Raw genomic sequence first — 13,697 nt, 5'->3', positions numbered from 1 at the left:
CTGCTGTACCTCATGTAAATTCTTTACAGCCTATCGTATCATGATAACCTCAGCCCAACACTAGAAATTCATGGTGAAATAACAAGAATAACAAATGAATGCTTAATTTATTCTATTTTTAGTTTGTAATATTTTTTATTAGAATACAATTATACCATTAAACCCTCCTGTTTTAAGCATGCCACGTAGCTTTATATATTAATTAAAGTATTATATTTTAATAAAAAAGAGAACGAGATAACGTGTTTTCTTGCTAATAGACTAAACTTCAATAAGAAAAATAGGATTAAGAATACCTTTAACCTTTACCCTCTCCCCCCAAATTTTTGGTTTGCCTATTTTATATAGTGAGACAGGCCTACTAAGAATTCCATTAATATTTGCTCGGAACAGATAGTGGACAAGCTGAGTAAATAGTTTGCAAAGGCTGATTTTTACAGTACTTGTTCTACTCCACATTGTCTCCACAGCTTATCGTCTTATCTGATTCCTGAAGCTCCATTTTCCACCTGCAGTCCTGGCAAGAGTATTTCACTGTTAGTACTCCAACACAATTTAAAAAATCACTACAGGGTTTTGAAAAGCATCTTTAGTATATGGAAAGTGGATGGGCCTGGCGGTGGTGGCACACGCCTTTAATCCCAGCACTCGGAAGGCAGAGGCAGGCAGATCTCTGGGAGTTCGTGGCCAGCCTGGTCTAGAGAGCTGGTTCCAGGACAGGCTCCAAAGCCACAGAGAAACCCTGTCTCGAAAAAAAAAAAGGAAAAAAAATAAAGAAAGTGGATGGTATATTTCTCAACTGTTCACATAACTTTATGACTGAATAACATCATTAAAGTGTTATGAATTATCCTATAAATTGCTCACTCACTTTCAGTAAACAGAAACTTTGCTAACCTATAATCAGAGGCAATTGTATGTCTTTATTCTGCTCTCAAAGGCATCAGTTGCTCATATTCTCTGTACCTTTTTTGTCTAACTTGAGTATTAACTCTTCCAATGACATGGAGGAGTAATTTTAATGATTTTTTAAAGTAGACATTGGTTTTGCATGGATGTCTAAGAATAAAATGTATTGCATGCTGAGTAGTAAATAATCTGTATGGTGGAAGAAGAAAAGATAAATAATTCTATTAATTAAGTTATCTGTGACTGAGTGTGTAGGGTGAAGATAGGAGTAAAGTGAATCAGAAGACAGAGACACCTGTGTTTGGGTTTTGGCCAAATTAAACAGGCATTACTTAGGTCACATTAAAGCAGAGAAAGATATGTCCAGTGTGAATTCTGATGCAAGGCTGCTACTTGCTTTCTCATTGTAAATTGCTTTCTTTTCCTTGACTAAGAAAGCTATAATTTTCTTGGATGCCATACAGGCAATGTTAAAAATATCACTTCTCACATGCTCTTAACATGCATGTTCATACATGCCATCCAATTAGGAAAATATTAGGAAACATTCTTTCCAAGTCTTCACATCCACTCTTTGTGCTGCCAGGAACTGGGATATGATATTGGAACCAAGACACGTTTCTTGAAACTGACATGAAAGGTAGGACAATTAGATGATCCTGACATTTACTAAGTTTTTTTGATGTTTTATTATAAGATAAATAAGTCTTCAATTTGTTTGAACAATGCCCTTTAATTCACCATTTCAGAAGCTGAACCCTTTGTCTGTATTGATATTGCTGATATTTTTCTTGGCTCTGAGAATGATTGGTGTACCAACATACATACATAGTAACATTGTTTTTGGAAACATAACCCATGTAAAGGACACCAAATTTCAACAACTCTATTTAAAGAATGGTATTTTATAAAAGGAGATGCTATAGATAATTCTCATAAATCTAACACCCAAATACAATGCTCTCTGGTTTGCAAGAACATATTTAAATAAGCCTACTTTGATTTTTAAAAAAAGAAATATCATGTGATTATGTGTGGTTTTCTACCTTAACAGTGCAGATCATTGTGAGAAAAGCTATTTCACAGTATTCTCCCTTAGAAATCATAGAATATCAGCAGTCAGAGTACATGTGATAATTAGGAAACAGATGTCACACTAGGAACTCCCACCATAAACAGCACCCTGCAAATAATATGCGGTCACCTTGGGAATGAGTAAAACTTCATTCATCTTCTCAAGAAAACATTCTTGTCCTTCAGGATTTGCAAGCTAATAAATATATTGCTATGTCTGAAGAACATATCACACACACATATACACATACAAATTTGTAGCCATGCAAACACAGACATAGGAATATATGACATATGTGTACAATACATCTATACCATACATACAATGTGTACATGCTGATTTTATAGAACCATAAAAATTCTCAGTAGGAAAGAATGTTTACTATGTATATCAGAATTCTAGAATTAAAACTTAAAATGTTTCTTTAAATTAATGTAACTGGATGAAAGCAGAAACAGAGTTAACAAATTTGTCAGCAATAATTTAAGAAGTATTTCATATTATAGTGCCTCAAATGTGCAGACAAATTGTTTAGACACCATGAAAATGCTTGAAGAAGACAATACAGGCAGTTCAGTATTCAAAAGACAAAATACAAACAAAAACTGTTGCTAATTTTATGTGCTGTGAAAGAATATGATAATATGAGCTTTTGAAAAAATAGATTTTCTATTTACATGTTCAAAATATGTAAAAAATTACTGTAAATTTTAAGTAAAACGGATTCAAAAATCTTAGAAAACTCAGACAATATTATAAAAATAGTTGTTTCTAAAGCATAAAATATAGAATGCTAGACGCTAGGATATTACGACTTAATAAAAATTTACCTCACTAGGGCTAATTTTTATAAAAAGTAATTGAATGGCTAATTTATATTACAAACAAAATCCAAAGAAATACTTTTTGAAGATTTAAAAGTGACATTACATAACTTCATATTTTTAAAAGAAACAATTCTTGACCACTTACGAAAGGAGAACAAAGAACATTTTAAAACTAGAGGGAATTTTAATTGATCATCTTATTATTGACAATTTCAGAGGTTAAAAGCCAAACACATAGGTTGATTAAAGCAAATGTTTGCCAATTACTATCTCTCTTCCTCTGGTATACAGGCTTTTAAGACCAACCATTCCAGAATGAGCTAAATGTTCCAAACAGTTGTGCATGAATAAGGTCATAGTGTCAACTGGATAATACTCCTTTCACGTAGAAACTGAATTTAAGTGTCATCTTCTACTCAGGAAAGACTTTCTTGCTCCCGGCCAGCTTTATTCAGAATAACTAATGTATACCTTAAGCAACCTTGTACACAACATTAGTGTCATGGACCACTTCACACTCAGATGTTAGCTAAATATACCACACTCCTCAAAGATGGAACCATGACTCTGCTCTAGGATTTCCAGTTCTAAGCATACATGTGGGTTATTTGGGGGGTTTTGTCAACAAATCAGGTATTTGTTGAATGAATTAAGACATAAGTGGATTTTGATAAAAAGCAGAAGATGTAAATGGTATGAAGAAAAACCAGAATATTCATTGTTTTGTGTACAAAGATAAAATCCAGCCCACACCTAGAGAGGTGAATCTCTGAGTCTAGTAAGTAATAAATCAAACCTCAACAGATACAAAAGAATTGGAATAACCCCATGTATCTTATCAGATCAACATATTTTATAATTAGAATTTAACAGCAATACTAATTTCAGAAAGCCCTCGAATGCATAAGAATTAAACAATGCTCACCTGAAGCACTAATGGTCAAGGAAGAAATAAAGTAATAAATTAAAGACTTTCTAAAATTCAATAAAAATGACCACAGAACATAACCAGATTTATGGGACACAATGAAAGCAGTGATAAGAGGAAAGTTCATAGCACTAAATGCCTACATAAAGAAGCTGGAAAAATCCCACACAAGTGAGCTAACAGAAGATGTGAAAACTCTAGAACAGAGGATGAGGAAATGCTGTCATATGGAAGGACCTGGCGTTGTACTCATAACTTCATGTCAACTCCGGTTTACCTGCACAAAACCAAGCATCTTCCAACCACATCAGTGTGGGTAATGAAGGATGTCATGAGACCCCCACCTGTAGCTGAAAAGATACTATGAGTTGATGGACGATAGAGGAGAGAATGGCAATTTTCTTTGGAAGTGTGAAAGAAAAAGGACAAATGAAGTACCACATAGTAACAAATGGTTGGGAAAAGTGCTGGAGGAATTTGAGGGGGAGAGGAAGGAGAAAGAATATAATCACAATAGAGTGTGCACAAGTATAATATTTATAAAGAAAAATTTGAAGGCTGAGCATTAATTTAGCTTTTTAAATAATTTTCTTTTTTCCAACATATCACAACTGCAGATTTATCTCCATTTACTCCTTTTAAAAGGAAAACAAATAAGCAAAAGTTAGTTCAGAGCAGATTTTATTTAAGACAACAATATTCAGAGAAGGAATATTGATCTCCTAAATTAAACATATCTAATTCTATCTATATTTATTAAAAAGTAGTGCTTATAGAGATGTTAAATCCAAAGCAGGAACTAAAATGACAGAATTTCACATAAAAAAGGAATACAACTAGAATAAGAAAATAATCCAAAATGAGGACAATAGCTAGCTGAGCTTAAGGGGATTAAGAAAAAAAATCCTCTTTTCCCTTATTTGTATTTTAAAATATTAATAGCTTACAGCATTTCCTATGATGATATTTCATTAGGAGAGAAAATATGTGTGGCACAGTGATGAATCATACAAATTTTCTGGAAACAGGAAGTGAGACCAGTGGGAAGCTGATGGAAGTAATCCCTATGTAAAGAAGTGAATGGGGGACTGAACTGACCAATAAGAATGGGAAAAAGAAAAAGAAGCTGAGAAAGAACAAGTAAATCTGTAAAACAGAACTCAGTTACCATAAGAGGAAAAGTAAGTAGCTTACATGTTTTGTTTTTAAGATTTCACATCTGAAACAACTCATAGAAAAAGACCTATATTAGTCTAAACTTGTGGGGAGGAGGTGATTCAAAGCAATCGTCCATATGAGTGAGACCCAGACTCTGGCATGTGGCACTCAGAACAATGTCTATTGGAGCTGAATCATGAGCTGGATGGAATGAAGGCTTTCACAGGGAAAAATAACACGGGGAGAAGCTTTGGAGAAACAAAGTGGCTGGAGTCACAGAATAAAGAATGAATGCTCTTTTCAGAGATGTTGAGGAATCAATCTTCAGGGGAAGATTTCCTAATTAAATACCCCTTTCTTGTCTGTACTGGATAAGAACGATGCTAAGAAAAGTTATGCTAAGACAAATTGCAAAGACTGCAATGTTTAAATCGAATCCATCCTGTGCAAGCCTGTTACAGAAGGAAAAGATTTAGTGAAAAATTAAGAATCCATCTATTTCATAGCAATACACACAATCTGTGACTGAATTTTCCTTTTCAAGTTACTGCAAAAGTTTTAGTAGAAACTGGACTTCATGTTTAAAATCAGTGTTTTCTGGGCTAGGTGTCATATGGTGTTGTCTGCAGCTTCTGCAGCAACCTTACAGGACGTCCTGGAATCCTGAAGACCATCAAGTCTGTACTGAGAGGGCTGTGCTATTGTGGAAGCTACCTGAATAAGAAGCATTTCTGACTTATCTGTTCATTTGCTGATGGATTATTGGGACACTAATTATTTAGTTTGAGGAATATTTTTAATTACTTACAATTAAAATAGCTGCATATTTATAAATATTAGATTAAGAAATTAATTATTTTATTCATTTTTGGCAATTATATATAACAGCTTTAAACATCCAAGTCCTTTTTATTAGAATCTCTTACAATAATAGGAGCATTCATTGTTCAAAAATGTTTGCTTATTTATTGTGTATATGACTATATGTGAGGATTATTGACCTCTCAGTAAAGTAGTTCATTCAGTCTCCATGGTGAAGAGGCGCTTATTATATGTGCTTGTACACAGATACAAGGTTCTTTACTTATTATATGGATACACTTGACCAAGCCACATTCTTTGAAGATTTTTGCTTAGACCACTAGATTATCTTAGAAATAAAATCTAAAAATAAACCATACCATTAAGTTATTATTCATGGACTTAATGTTATATTGATGGACATATGTGTCTACATACTGATATATATTATTTGATGCTAAAGATATTTGTAGTAACTTCTTAAATAGATATATGTGGGTCCTCCAGTTAATTATCTATTTTCCATAATGTTTGTTTTTATCTGAATGCTCTAAATTTTCATATGAATTTTTAAAAAATTTATCAATTTTTATAAATTGGTGTTTTTACTAGTTATCATATTTGATCTGCATATTAATTTAATTATTATAATATTAATCCTTTAAAGTATGACTATTGGATGAGTTTCTATTTACTCAACTTTAGCTTCAGATTATTCACTGCTTTTATGAATGCTCTTTTCATTGTGAAAATATTTATAGTATTTTATTACAAACATTTCTCAATTTATTATAAGGTTACATAAATTTTAAAAAGTCAAATAAAAAATACACCTATTCCATGTTCATGATAGCCTTACAATACAGTACATTGCAAAAATCCTCAGGCTAACTGGCAGGTGTTTTTAACTACTTCTGTGGAGCATCACACTGTAATAGCATGTAATCTATCTCTAGTCTGAAACAAGACTGCAGATCAATACCTAATGCATGATTTGTACTGACTGCCATCTCCTCTGTCCCTTTTTAGTAATTTTGATACAGATAATATAAGTGATCTTTAAATAGAATAATTTTATAGTATAATAACAAAAGATAGCGTGATTAATTCCATGATTACTTAGAAACATATACTTCATTTACATAAGTAATAATATTATTTACTTGTTTGTTTGCAGGGACTGAATGTATAAAAGGCTATACAGTTAAAGGCAAATTTAGAAAACCTACTCAAGTAAGGCACCTCAAAAAATCTAATGGCTGTATAAAAAGACCAGAAGGCACAAACAGCTGTGTAGAATTGCACCAGAGAATTGAGCCTCTGTGGCAGATTGAAAGTCGGCAGCCTGGGAACAAGGGACTGAATGGGGGAAACACTTTAAAATCACAGCAGACGGAGAGAGGCGTACACATGAATAAAGCCAATGGAGAGAACAGACACCTAAACTGGCTTTTCTCTTAAGTTGAAGGAACAAAGAGAACTACAAAGGTTGTGTATCTAATGAGCTGACACTTTGATAGGGAAGGATCTGAGTTGTTAGAACTACATGTCTTGAAAACTCCAAAGGATCTGGAAATAGTTAGGTGAAGAAAAACACAGGTTTATAAATTTTTAAACAACCACAAGATGCAACTTGAATTTCTGTATATCATATAAGCAAGTAAAACTTGATATTTTATTAACAACTGAGGGAAAGTATATGCCTTCGGAATAAAATGTTTGTTCTCAATTTGAATGTAGAACTTTCTTGAAAAATATAAATCTCTAATTATAGTTCACATGACTCAATTTATTATGGGACAATTATCTCATCTATACATGTAGAAGAAATAGAAAATCATTTGCTTTTGTTTCTCTTACATTAGCTTTCTTTATTACAATAAAAGCATGAGCTATTTGGCCTTATAATGGAAAGGGTACATGTAGACGATGGTAGGAACAAATCATATCATGTACCCCATTAGTTTGACTGCTGGTAAAGTCGTGTTTTGGTGATACACTGTTGCATGAGTCATCAATCAAATATCCAACAAGAGAAAAGAGGGGAAGGTTAACAGGACTTGCTACTAATATCATAATCTCCTACAAGAAAGAGGGGAGAGAATGGGAAATGAGAACATAAGGGAATAGGATAGTTGAGTTTGAGAAGGGACAAAGAGGAAGAGAAATGGAGATATTTTGATAAAGGGAGCCATTATGGTGTTAGGGAGAAACCTGGTGGGAGGGAAATTCCCAGGGATCCAGAAGGATGATCCCAGCTAAGAATTCCAGCAATAGTGGAGAGGGTGCCTGACCTAGCATTCTCCTGCAATCAGACTGGTGAATATCCTAATTGTCATAGAACCTTTATCCAGTAACTGATGGAAGCAGATGCAGAAATCCACAACCAAACACCCAGCAGAGAATCTGGAATCCAGTTAAAGAGAGGAAGGAGAAAATATATGAGGAAGGAAGGTCAAGATCATGATGGGGGTGGTCCCATTTGTTAATTGTTGTTCTCAGTGTCTGGGCTATTGGGGTTATATTTAGGAAGTGGTCTTCTGTGCCAATGCATTCAAGTGTACTCTTACTTTCTCTTCTATGAGGTTCAGTGTGGTTGGTTTTGTGTTTAGGTCTGCAATCCATTTGGACTTGAGTTTTGTGCATGGCAATAGATGTAGACCTATTTGCATTCTTCTACTTGTTCATAGTCAGTTATGCCAGCACCATTTATTGAATATGCTTCTTTTTTCCAATTTATACTTTCAGCTTCTTGTCAAAAATCAGGTGTTTGTAGGTTTATGAATTGATATCAGTGTCTTCAATTCAATTCCACTAGTCTTTTATTATGCCAGTACCAGGCTGCTTCCATTACTGTAGCTCTATAGTAGAGTTTGAAGTCAGGGATTATGATTCCTTCAGAAGTTCCTTTATTGCACAGGATTACTTTGGTTATCCTGGTTTTTGTTTGTTTGTTTGTTTGTTTTGCTTTTCCATATAAAGTTGAATATTGTTCACTGAGAGAAACAATTAATAAATAGGACCTCCTGAAACTGAGAAACTCCTGGAAAGAAAATGACATTAATAACAAGGAAATCATTGGCCTAAAGAATGGGAAAAGATCTTCGCTAATATAAATCAGAAGAGGACTGATCTCCAAATATACAGAGATCTCAAGAAACTTCACATTAAAAAAATCCAAGAAAAATTGGGTACAGACCTAAACAGAGAACTCCCAACAGACAAATCTCAAATGGCTGAAAGATACTTAAGGAAATGCCCAACATCCTTAGTTATCAGAAGCATGCAAATCGAAAGAACACTGAGATTCCATCTTACACCTGTCGCAACCGTCAAGATCACAAACACCAATAACAACTTATGCTGGAGAGCATTTGGAGTAAGAGGAACACTCCTTCATTGCTAGTGGGAATTAAAATTTGTGCAGCCACTTTGGAAATCAGTGTGGAAATTTCTCAGAAAATTAGGAAAGAATATACCTCAGAATCCAGCAATACCACTTTTGGATGTATACCCAAAGAATGCTCAATCATACCACATAGATATGTGCTCAAGTATTTTCATAGCAGTATTACTCATAATAGCCAGAACATGAAAACAACCTAGATGCCCCTAAAATGAAGAATGGGTGCAGAAATTATGGTACATTTGCACAATGGAGTACTACGCAGTGGTAAAAAGCAATGGCATCTTGAAATTTGCAGGCAAATGGACGGATTTAGAAAACATCATATTGAGTGAGGTAACCCAGACTCAGAAAGACAAACATAATATGTGCTCACTCATAAATGGCTTGTAGTACATAAAGCAAAGAAAACCATACTAGAGTCCACAACCCCAGAGAACCTAGAAAACAAAAAGGACCTTGAGAGACATTCATAGATCCACATGTATGGAAAAGAGAAAAAGACATCTTGAGTAAATTTGGTAAATTAAAGCACAGAGGTGATGAGAGAGGATATACAGAGAGAAAGGAGGAAGGAAGTAGAGTGGAGAAAAATATATAGCTCAATAAAAATAATAAAAAAGAAACCCACAGAGATGGCTCTCCCAATTTCATGGGAGCTCATGGACTCTGCTATGAGAGCTGGGAACCAAACAGGCCCTCTGAAAGTGGGTGACAGTTGTGTTGCTTGGTCTGTTTGTGAGGTCCCTGGAAGTGTGACCAGGATTTATACCTGGTTCATAAACTGGCTTTTTGGAGCTCGTTTCTTACGGCAGGATACCTTGTTCAGTCTTGATGCAGGGGGCAAGGGACTTGGTCCTTCCTCAACTTGACCTGTGAGTATTTGTTGGTGACCCATAGGAAGTCTTATTCTCTGTGAGGAGTGGATGGGGAAGGGGAAGGGAGGAGAGATAGAAGGGGAAACTGTGCTTGTTATGTAAAATGAATTAAAAAATAAATATAAAGATTATATATATATATATATATATATATATATATATATATGTGACACATATCTATTTATAAGCCATTTAAAAGAATCATCCAGAAGAACTCACCTCCCAAAGGTTCTAACACCTCCCAACACTATTAATTAATCCAAGGTTAGAACAAGCTTCAGTCACTGTAGAGCATCTTGAAAAATTCAAGTCATACCCAAACTAAAGCACAGCTGTTTCAAATTCTTTTCCTCTCCACTAAAGCAATAAAAAATTTTAGGTGTATGTATATTTAAAATATCATGCTGGGGCTGGTGAGATGGCTCAGCAGTTAAAAGCACTGGCTGCTTTCCCAGAGGACCTGGGTTCAATTCCCAGCACATAACTGTCTGTAACTCTAGTTCCAGAGTTTCTGACATCTTCACACAAACATACACGAAGGCAAAATATCAATGCATGTTAAAAACAAAGAAAAAAGAAAAAACGTCAACTACCCTGGATAAACAAAATTAAAATATCATTCTGGATCCACTTATATTTTTAAATATATATAATGCATATTTATATATTTATACTTTTATAGGTATTTGTAAGTTTGCCTGGCTATACTCTTATGTAATACCTTTTGTATACACACATAGGTGTACACACACACACACACACACACCTGTGTACATTCTTTTAAGTCAGTGCCTACAGTTTCATTGAACTGATAATAACCAATCTTTTATTGAAGGGCATTTAGTTGTTCCAATACTTTATGCCATTAGAAATACATTTTCAGCACTTATAAAACAAAGTAATTTTTAATTACTATCCTCAAGCTAATAGCAAACCAATATTGAACATTTGGGGTTTTTTTTACCCTGTTTAAAATCATTTTAATCGTGGCGAAACTCTGATTTATTTTCTGTCGTTTGGCTCTAATTAATGGAACCAATTATGATAGAGAAGCATTGGGGCAAAATTCTCAAAATATGTAAATCTTTTCAAAAGTCATGAGTCGCCAAGATTCCAATGCAGTTTTAAATGCCTGGTGCCTGATCAATTACTTTCCATAAACAGTGGCAAGCACAGAGGGCAAGTTCAGAATTTTCAGAATTGGACTGAAGGGTGTTGAAAACTTATTTACAAGCATTATGCCTCTGCATTATTTGTTTATGTTTTAGGGATCCTCACCTGCAAACAGGAATACCTACCGTTTTGTTTTAATAAGGAATAGAAAAGGAATTTTCATTACACAAAGAATGTGTCTTGCATACTGTCCTGTCAGAGATTCAAATGTATAAATTTCTACATAAGTAGCCCTATATCTGTTGTAAATAGACTAAAGATAAACATTATGTCTATTAAGTCCTTTCCCAGTACCTAGAGCATTATATGGACCAGGAAAGCAAGCACTTTGACCATTGAGTACTCAACTCTGAAAGACAGCACTAGGTTGCCACTAAATTTTTATTACTCACTGTTGTCATCAATAGAATATTGAAAATATAATTTAGGCTCTACCCCATACTTATAAACCAGTATAGGAAGCTAAGCCCATTGTTTATCAGGGGGTACCATGAGAAATTTGGATATTTATTAAACGTGCAAATGCAGAAGCGTAGGCTATAAATCTTACTAAAGAGTGAGATCTTACTTAAACAGCATTACTTCAAAGTTGACTTATCCAAACTGTGCAATTTAGCTTGCCAAGTGAAATTATAAGCTTTTAACATTGGCCACCTTGACAGAGGTGTATGTATTCCATTCTGCTAGATGCACCATTGGTCAAGTACCTGTGACGGGGAATCGCTGTCAGCCAATGAACCCGCTTTAAGGGGTGGGACCAAGTTAAGGCATAACCTTTTGGGTACCTGGAGAAAAACACTGGGTAGCCCAGGGTTCATTCTCTCTGTGTGCTTTTCTCGCTACATAGCTAAGTTTGAACTTTTTGTTTTTGTTTCGTGAGTTTGCCCCTTATAATAAAGAAAAATATAATTGGTCTATCTTGTAGTTAGCCTGGTATTTCTTGACCCAACATAATTTAACAGTTAGCGCAGAATCATGGGGCTCAGGTCTCCCGCAGCTTCATTCAGCTGCCAAACCAGGAGATGTACTGCGTTGGGGAAGAAGTTTTGCTCTTGTTTCCACAGGAGAAGAAAAACTATGGATACCATCAAAATTAATAAATATTTGCTTTAAAAAGGAAAAACCTTTTTAAAAAGAGAAATGACAGTTCATCCTCAAAGATGACAACCATACAGGTGGTAAGGAAACCATATAGGGTGGTGTCAGGGTTCTGTTCTTTTCTTTACAGAAAAATACACACCTTCAAAAATTCAAAGACCCTGGATGTTTGAATGCTAAAAGAAAAAAATAACTATATGTATGTGTGTGTGTGTGTGTGTGTATGTGTGTGTGTGTATAAATGGCTTATAAGGACAGGTGATCAAATATGTATATTTAGAAATATAGAAAGAGACAGGTGGCTTTGGACTTAGACAATGGCTCTGTCCTACCCTAAACCTGAGCATGTTGCTAAAAAAAAAAAAAAAATCAGAGTTTCTATCTCATGTCAGGAGCCACCTGGTATGGGACAAAAGAAAAAAAGACTAGAAAAAGTTTTACTTTTTCCATGCCTATTTTGTCTATATCATATTTTCATTAAATATATCTATATAAATAATGTTTAAGTTTTCCACAATAAACAACAGAATTTCCTGCAGATCCTTTCCCTGCAGTAATCTTTAAAGTTTTCAGGAAGAAGATGGGGCCCCACACCAACCCTACCTAGTTCAAATTACATCATGATTCTAATAGTGCTACTGTAAGATTGGTTTTTGAGTACCAGCTGCTAAAATAGTACCCATTCTCACAACATTCTGGCCAAAACTCCAAATAAAAACTTTTTTAAAAAAACCCTATCAGCTACTCAGAAATCATTTGAAACCATACTAGACAGTAATCTTAAAACTTAACGATCACTTTACTTTTACAAAATGCCATTTTGAAAAAATCTCCGCCATGACAGCTAAAAGTAATTCCAAAAGATGATGTTTTTTTCTTCCAATAAAAGTTGTCCTCAGGGTTGGGGACACCATTTAGCAGTTAATTATGACTTGTATAAGGTAGAGGGTTGAGGTAAAAACTATGTAGGCCCAAAAATAAAAAAAGAGGACAAATTGAATGGGATAATGGATAATTTTGTGTGAACTGATTCATACTAATAATAATAATACTGGGTGATAGAATAAATACTTGTGAGCTATTATTTATGGAGAATTTACATTTGTATAGTTTTTGTATATTGATACAAGTTCAAATTATATTTGTTATTTCTATTTACAATATTTGTACACCTAAGCAAAGTTATTTTGTCAGATTGTATACATGAAAGTTTCTACCTCTGTTTAAGACATTTTGTATATTAATACAATTTTTCAGATATATTGTCATATTGTATTATATATTCCTACCTCTGATTAAAATACTTATACACTGTTTACATTTTGAGGTCATTTTCCTCATTTACTGCACAGTTGTTTACAGATTATTTAATATTCTGATTTGAAGTCTTAGTCTTTAAGTTATACAGGCATTAAGTATTATAGATCAATAGTTGTTCATGTTT

General features: G+C 34.2%; 1 protein-coding gene across 2 annotated transcripts in view; it reads right to left on the bottom strand.

The window, feature by feature from the left end:
* The window catches only part of Cnbd1 (cyclic nucleotide binding domain containing 1), a 249,320-nt gene that overhangs the window by 86,372 nt on the left and 149,251 nt on the right, over window positions 1-13,697 (bottom strand). The gene's annotated exons all lie outside the window — the stretch shown is intronic.

The sequence above is a fragment of the Microtus pennsylvanicus genome, chromosome 3, assembly GCF_037038515.1.
Source record: "Microtus pennsylvanicus isolate mMicPen1 chromosome 3, mMicPen1.hap1, whole genome shotgun sequence".
NCBI classification, from domain to species: Eukaryota; Metazoa; Chordata; class Mammalia; order Rodentia; family Cricetidae; genus Microtus; species Microtus pennsylvanicus.
Note: the sequence above shows the minus strand (reverse complement) of the source record. Positions and strands in the feature narration are given on the sequence as shown.